Raw genomic sequence first — 6,729 nt, 5'->3', positions numbered from 1 at the left:
CTTGTCTCTTACAGTTTCTGGTGTTCTTTGGCTTCTGGAAGCCTAACTCCAATCGCTGCCTCTGTCTTCATGTGGCATCTTCCCTCTATGTCTCTGTCTCTGTGTCTCTTCTTATAAAGATTTCAGTCACACTGGATCAAGCCTCCTCCCCCACCCTCTTACTCTAGTATGAAAATTTAATTACATCCTCATAACCCTATTTCCAAATAAGATCACATTCTGAGGCACTGGGTTTGTGGCTTCAGCATATCTTTTAGGGAAGACACAATTCAACCCATAACAGAGACCGAGAGTCCAGCCGATTGTTTTCAAAACAAGTGATTGGGCCGGGGTGACTGATATCATGACCGACTGAGCACACACACACTGAGGATGTCATAGTGTCTCCATATGAAACCAACTGTATGACAATACTTTGCGTGAAAAGCACAATATTCCTGCGACGTGAATCACACGTATTCCGTAACAGAAGGAAAATTAGGTCAAACTTAGTCTATTACTAACTACGTATTATTTGGTAGTAAACAAAGGGATGTGGATTTGAAAATACTGGGACATCTTCTTAAATCTGAAGTGATCATAAGAACAACGAATACTTTTTAAATGCCTGCTACATACCAAGTACTGTTCTAAAGTGTTTTATACAAGGTAAGTCATTCAATTTTCATAATGACCCTACAGGATAAAATTATTATCCTTTTGCATTTTGGAAGTAAGGAAACTGAGGCATAGTTAAGTAACTTACCCAAAGCTACTCAACTGGGAAGTAACAACGCCACTTAAGCAATAAAATGTGCATAACCTTTGCAAATCCCTATAACTTTCATCCGTTTCTATACCAGAAGCATTATTTTAAAAGGATTATGTGTAATCGCAAAGAGTAGCCAATCTGAATCTCTTCAGTATTTGTTTTTAAACCACTCAAGAGTCCATCTTAATTATATATTCCAACACTGTCCTTGATTGTAAGTAAATACCAATTTTGTCTCTCTTTTAAAAGATCACAAATAAGAAAATTATGCAAAAGCAGGAGGGAACTGAATAAAAGTGGTGAGTCATACATACTGTCCTCGTAATGCAAAGAGCCTTTCATGTTGAGTTATGCCAACAGCTCATTCACTCGTTTGGCTTCCAGTAACTGAAATCTAATCTCTAACTTTAGTACAATAAGATTCATCTATATATTTATTTTGTAAAATGGAGAATATCGCCACTTAAAAAAAATTAACCACAAATGCCATCTCTTCTTGTAGCACAAGTTAAAGAAATATTACTTAGGTAATAAATTCTGAAGCTGAATTGCTTAAACATTCCCTATGTTTAATTGATATGAAATGTAACTTTTATACATTTATATTGACAGACACGTACACGATTGTTAATATGTAATTGATAGTCTTTTCCATTTGTTTGCAATGTGAAAAAGATACCAAAAGTCACACTGACCACAAACTCAATAGCAAGAGGGCAGGAGGAGGTGAGAGACATGTGAGGAGGTGGGAAGGGTCGGTCACTTTGGGGAACATGTCAGAATAAGAACATTCAGCTCAGGAAGGAAGGAAAGCTGGTGTGGTTCGAGAGAGTTCTTTAAGAGACACTAGTCTCATGGCTTCTGACATGACTAGATCGAGCCAAAACCCAAATTTACCTGCTTCTCACAGAATTAATTTAAAGGAACTACCATTATGCAGCACTCCTATTTTCATTTTTACCAGCAGGGTCCTTCTGCTTCATTACTCTCATCTTTAATTATTTCTTGCAGTTCTGGAGCTGCTCTTACGTTTAGAAACTTTTACATTTGGTTGCTGTAACCATTATGCTAATGGTTAACGCAAAACATTATGCTAATCTTCTCAAAAGTGTCCTTAAAGCTGGTAAAAATGAAGGAAGAAAATTAATATTTATTGAACACCTACTATGTGTTTGGCGCTGTTGTAGGTATTTTACATAGGGTATGTAATTTAGTTCTCATAACAACTCTGCGAGGTAGGCACTGTTATTATCCTAATTTACAGATGAGGAAATAAACAGATGCTCAGAGAGGCAAGGCTGGGAGTCTTCAGAGTATGAGGTGAATGGCAGGATGTAAAACCCTCAGCCTCTGGCCTCTTGTCTTCTGTGAGGCTATCGGTGGTTTTATACTTGCTGGAAAAGTTTGCCATTCATGCAAAATGGTACAACTCAGACAGACAAAAACAACAACAAATAATTATTTATTATACGTCTAGCATGCTAAGCACTTTACATGCATTACCATTGTCCCTATAAGAGCAGCCCTTCGTAGTTAGTATTATTTTCTAATTTTATCATTAAGGAGCCTGGGCCACGTCTTAAATCAATGCCCTGCTTCCTTCACTGAGAAAGGTTTCCTTTGAAAGAAAAAGTTAGTGTGCTCAGTGGCATGGATGATTTTACATTCTGGTACTGCCAGCTCATCTCCTTGAAGACTTGTCTAGACAGTTTCAAGACCGCACTTGGAGTAGCACTGGCTTAGTAAAGTCCAGTAAGTCGCTCACAGTCTCACAGGTGATGAATGAGTGGTGGAGATGAGGTTCCGACCCAGGTGAGACTGTGCAATTTCCCAACACCACACTGTTTCCCAGCATTCACAGAATGAGGTGATGGCCTCAACAAACAACTCTGCACAACGTGCTCCCCCTACAGTGCTCTCTCTGTCATTCTGCCATAATTTTATAGTAGACATGTTATTTTAGAAAAAACAGCGGCTATTGTAAATGTTCTATTATAATTATAGTAGAGCGTGATACTGGTACACGGTAATTCGTGGAGGTTAGAGCAAGTTTTTCCCCCGCGAGAAATTAAAATAAGATTGCTCTCTGAAAATAAAACAAATGAAATCCATACACATCATGGATAGACTTGACCATGTGTGGAGTGAATCAAGAGATGGTATGAACATATGTGTGGTTGAGTTATATGGAAACACCTAATACTCCACTCACAGAGACCTGGAAACAACCTCAGGGAGACAGGCCTGACTAGAATTTCATCAACGAAAACCCAGTGTGTTGCACTGGGCTCTGTCTGGATTGACCTTATACTCAGATGGCAACGGTGGACCTGGTGTGGAAAAGGAAGTCAAGGACCCGAACTTGGCCGTGTTTATCCCACACAGACTGTCCTCTGCTGTGAAGCAACTGTGAGTCACGAGGCTTCCCAGGCCTGGGGGTAAATCTCTCTCAAAACAACTCTTCCTTTTAAATTTTGATTTCATGTTCACTGAGCAATCTTTTGATTATTCAGTTTCCCAGGTACTCACTATCAGAAAAGGGGGTGCTCTGAATAGGAATTACAGGGATTTTAGTCAAGATGAGGAAATAATCACCACTGTAAATTAATAAATTATAATCTGGGTTTATATATCAACTTATGAGTATGGTTCCTGCAAGTCAGTGTCCTTGAGACAGATGAGTTCTAGGAGTCCTGGCATGGCCAAGTTCCTGGACTACCAAAGCCAAGACTGTGGCCACATAGATGCATAGTGCTGTCGCGCTGAGGGCCTGTGGGGGCTGCCCAGCAGGTGCCATCTCTCTCCTCATTCCTCCTTTCAACCTTCAAAAACAAGTACAATGGTTGGCTATATAAATGCCAGGGAATAAGTAAAATTCAAGAGGGTAAGGAAACTTTTCAGAAGGCTTTAAGTGAAGAAGGCATCAGATGGCACAAAAACTGAGAAAATAATACGAACCGCATAATTTGGAAAAGTGACAAAAGGAAAAACAAGCTTTGGAAGAAAATGAAAGTAAAACCATGTTGTAGGGAGACTGTGAGATCTCCCTCACAGTGTAGAGGGAGATGCTATCACATAGTGATAAATGGGCCCAGAAAAAAATCAAGAATCAGTGTGGTCAGTGTGAAAAATCCTAGGCTGGGGAAGAGAGATCAGGAGAGACAAAAAGTAGGAACAGTGACATGAGGATGATGGCCCGCCAGGGCTGTCAGGTTTAGCATTTTCATTGCTCACTCTTTAAGGGGAAAGATGAGTTACATACACGCAAAAAAATAAAAAATAAAAAATAAAACCAGCTAAAAACACTCATAATTATGGCACTACTGCATAGCTGTCTATTGTCATTTTTTTCGTCATCTAAAACTTCACATGCCATTAAAAATTAGAAATGGCAGTAGACAGGAAGACTTCTCTAACTGAAACATGTCTATCAGAAACTGTCAAGCACCTCAGTACCAACCATACCCAAAGAGTTAGAACTGCGAGCTGCTTTGAAGAGAGTCCAGAAGAGGTTTGCCTCTGCTTGAATATAATGTCTGGATTGCCTGTTTGGAGGTGTTCTCTACCAGGTCCAACCCAGCTGCAGCAACGAGAGTTTTAAATTAAAACACATATCTCACAGAATCTATTTCTAATTTATATTAAAGGTAGAGTCCTCCGCGTTTGTTTTTATTGACAGATACCTCCTTTTTTTTCTGTCTTGTTCTAATTCCATGAATTAAGAGAAAGTGTATTCATTTATTCATTCATTAAAAAAAATGTGAATACCTACTAGATGCTTTGATGAGTTATGGAAAAAAAGATGACGAAGACATTGTTTCTGCCTTAACAGAGCTCATAACGCAGTCAAGGAGGTAATTTATAAAAAGTAACCAGACAACTGTGTCATAGACGCTGTGATGGGTCCTTCAAGCCTTTCTCAATTCAAGGCAGCAGGCTTATGACTAGGTGTAAACAGCAACATCATGCATTAACTTCCTTTGTCTGGAGTGCCCCTTCCATTAACTGGCTGCCAACACATCAGATAATAGTAGCAATTATGGTGTAAATTTTTTTCTGGTTCATTAAGCTGGAAATGTTTTGTTCCTCCTTCACATCTCAACTGTGCTTTGTTTCCTGTCTAATTATCCATGTTGCTGTTTTGAAGTGGGCAGGAGAATAGATTTTATTATTTTGTCCATGTCATAAAGGGTAATTAATTTTCTTCTAGTTGAAAAAAAAGGGGGACAGGGACTTAGGAACCCTGGGGTTGTCTCTTTAGGTTTGCCAAAACTAAACACAACTCTGGGCAAAAATCTTATTGAAACAAACTAGGTTTGATGGACTAACATTAAAAATCAATGACCAGCAACTTCAAAGAAAAATTTTAATACAGTGATGAACTACAGCCTGATACTTATGTAGAACAAATCATCCAAAAGAATGGAGAAATACATTTCACACTATCACATTCTGTTCCTATTTACACAGCTTAAATAAACCATCTGATGTCCAACGAAGTGTTGGCAATAGCAAATATTCAGTAGAAGTTTCAAGTTTACTACATGTTTTCATACATAATCATCACAACAGATGAGAAAACTGAGGCTTGGACAGTTTTAAGTCTTTATCCATGGATGCACAGAAAGGGAAGGGTAGTAGCAGATTCCCAAAAGCAGAATTCAGTGCTTTTGATGTTTCGACAGTGTTGGATGCTTCCCAGTGTTTCACATATGCAAGAAAATTCTTAGGGGAATGCCACTTTACACCACATGCTAGAGACGGGCTGACCCCACTGCATGTGTTAAGGCTGATCCAGAAGGGGCTGTGGCTCACTCAGGCTGGCCTGCGGGCCCCTGATGGTCTGGGGGGAATCAAAGGTTGACATGCAGTTGGGAGCTACTGTTTCAGCCCTTGTCCTCTCCAGGATATTGACGATACGCAGTTTAGAAATGTGCCAGCAAAAATAGCAAAGGAAAAGAAATGATTCTAATTACCTTACGTTGACAAAAGCGGTTGGTTTTTAAGGACTCCGCCTGAAACTGTCATTGAAGGGCTTACTGAGACTTCTCCTAGATAACAAATGGTTTTCAAATAGCTAGAATCATCCCCAAGTCTGCCAAAGTTGTTTTTCACATATCACTTTGCTCTTTAATGTTTGTGCAAAACGACTCCAAGTCTTATAGTATTAGTGGGACTATATTTCACTCTCTGACATCTTCTTGATCTTCAAACTGACAGACTCTTGATCATCTTTTCTCATTTTGGAACACTGCAACCTCAAAAGACAATAATTCTTACATTATGGTTCTGGTGTGTCCCTCCCCACTCTCCTTTTTTTTTGAGGGGGTGGGGGGTACAGTTTCCACTGCCTGCACTGCTTAGGGGCTATCTCCGCAGCCTTATTGAAGATTTAACAAGTGTCTGTTTTCCAAAATCTGCTTCATTGATGAAGCAATGCGTTTGTCTGACGTAAGATTAAAAGATTTATAATTGATTATTACTTTGATCACCAGAGAATGTAAAAACTATGAGACAAAAATTTAAGTGCTGTGGGGAACGTGTGTAGCAAGGATGTGTTTTGTTATTCACTCTTAACCAAAGCACTGTATTATTATAGTTAATACCTGAAAGTTGCCAAGTGTATTAAATTTTTGTGTCCATAATCTGTGATAAAGGTGATGAACGGTAGTTACCTAACTTTAAAATTAGACCCTTTAAAATAGGCGAATAAAGAATCGTAAGAAAGAAAGAGATCTGAGAGATTATAGAGCTGTCATTCAAAAACCACTCCAGACAAAAATGGGGCAGGCCTTCTTTAAAAGTGCTTTTTGTCCAACTGGTAGAAGATAAATCTATGACCCAACTGATTGTCTTGACCAAAACTAGAATGTGAAACTAGAATATTCCTATGACTGGCTAGGACACTGAGTGTCATAATTACCAATAAGATACTTAAGAAAGAGTTGTAGCGCTCTTTGATTTTAAAGGAATTTTGT

The sequence above is a fragment of the Rousettus aegyptiacus genome, unplaced genomic scaffold (assembly GCF_014176215.1).
Source record: "Rousettus aegyptiacus isolate mRouAeg1 unplaced genomic scaffold, mRouAeg1.p scaffold_m13_p_18, whole genome shotgun sequence".
Lineage (NCBI taxonomy): Eukaryota > Metazoa > Chordata > Mammalia > Chiroptera > Pteropodidae > Rousettus > Rousettus aegyptiacus.
This window is presented reverse-complemented; position numbering follows the sequence as displayed.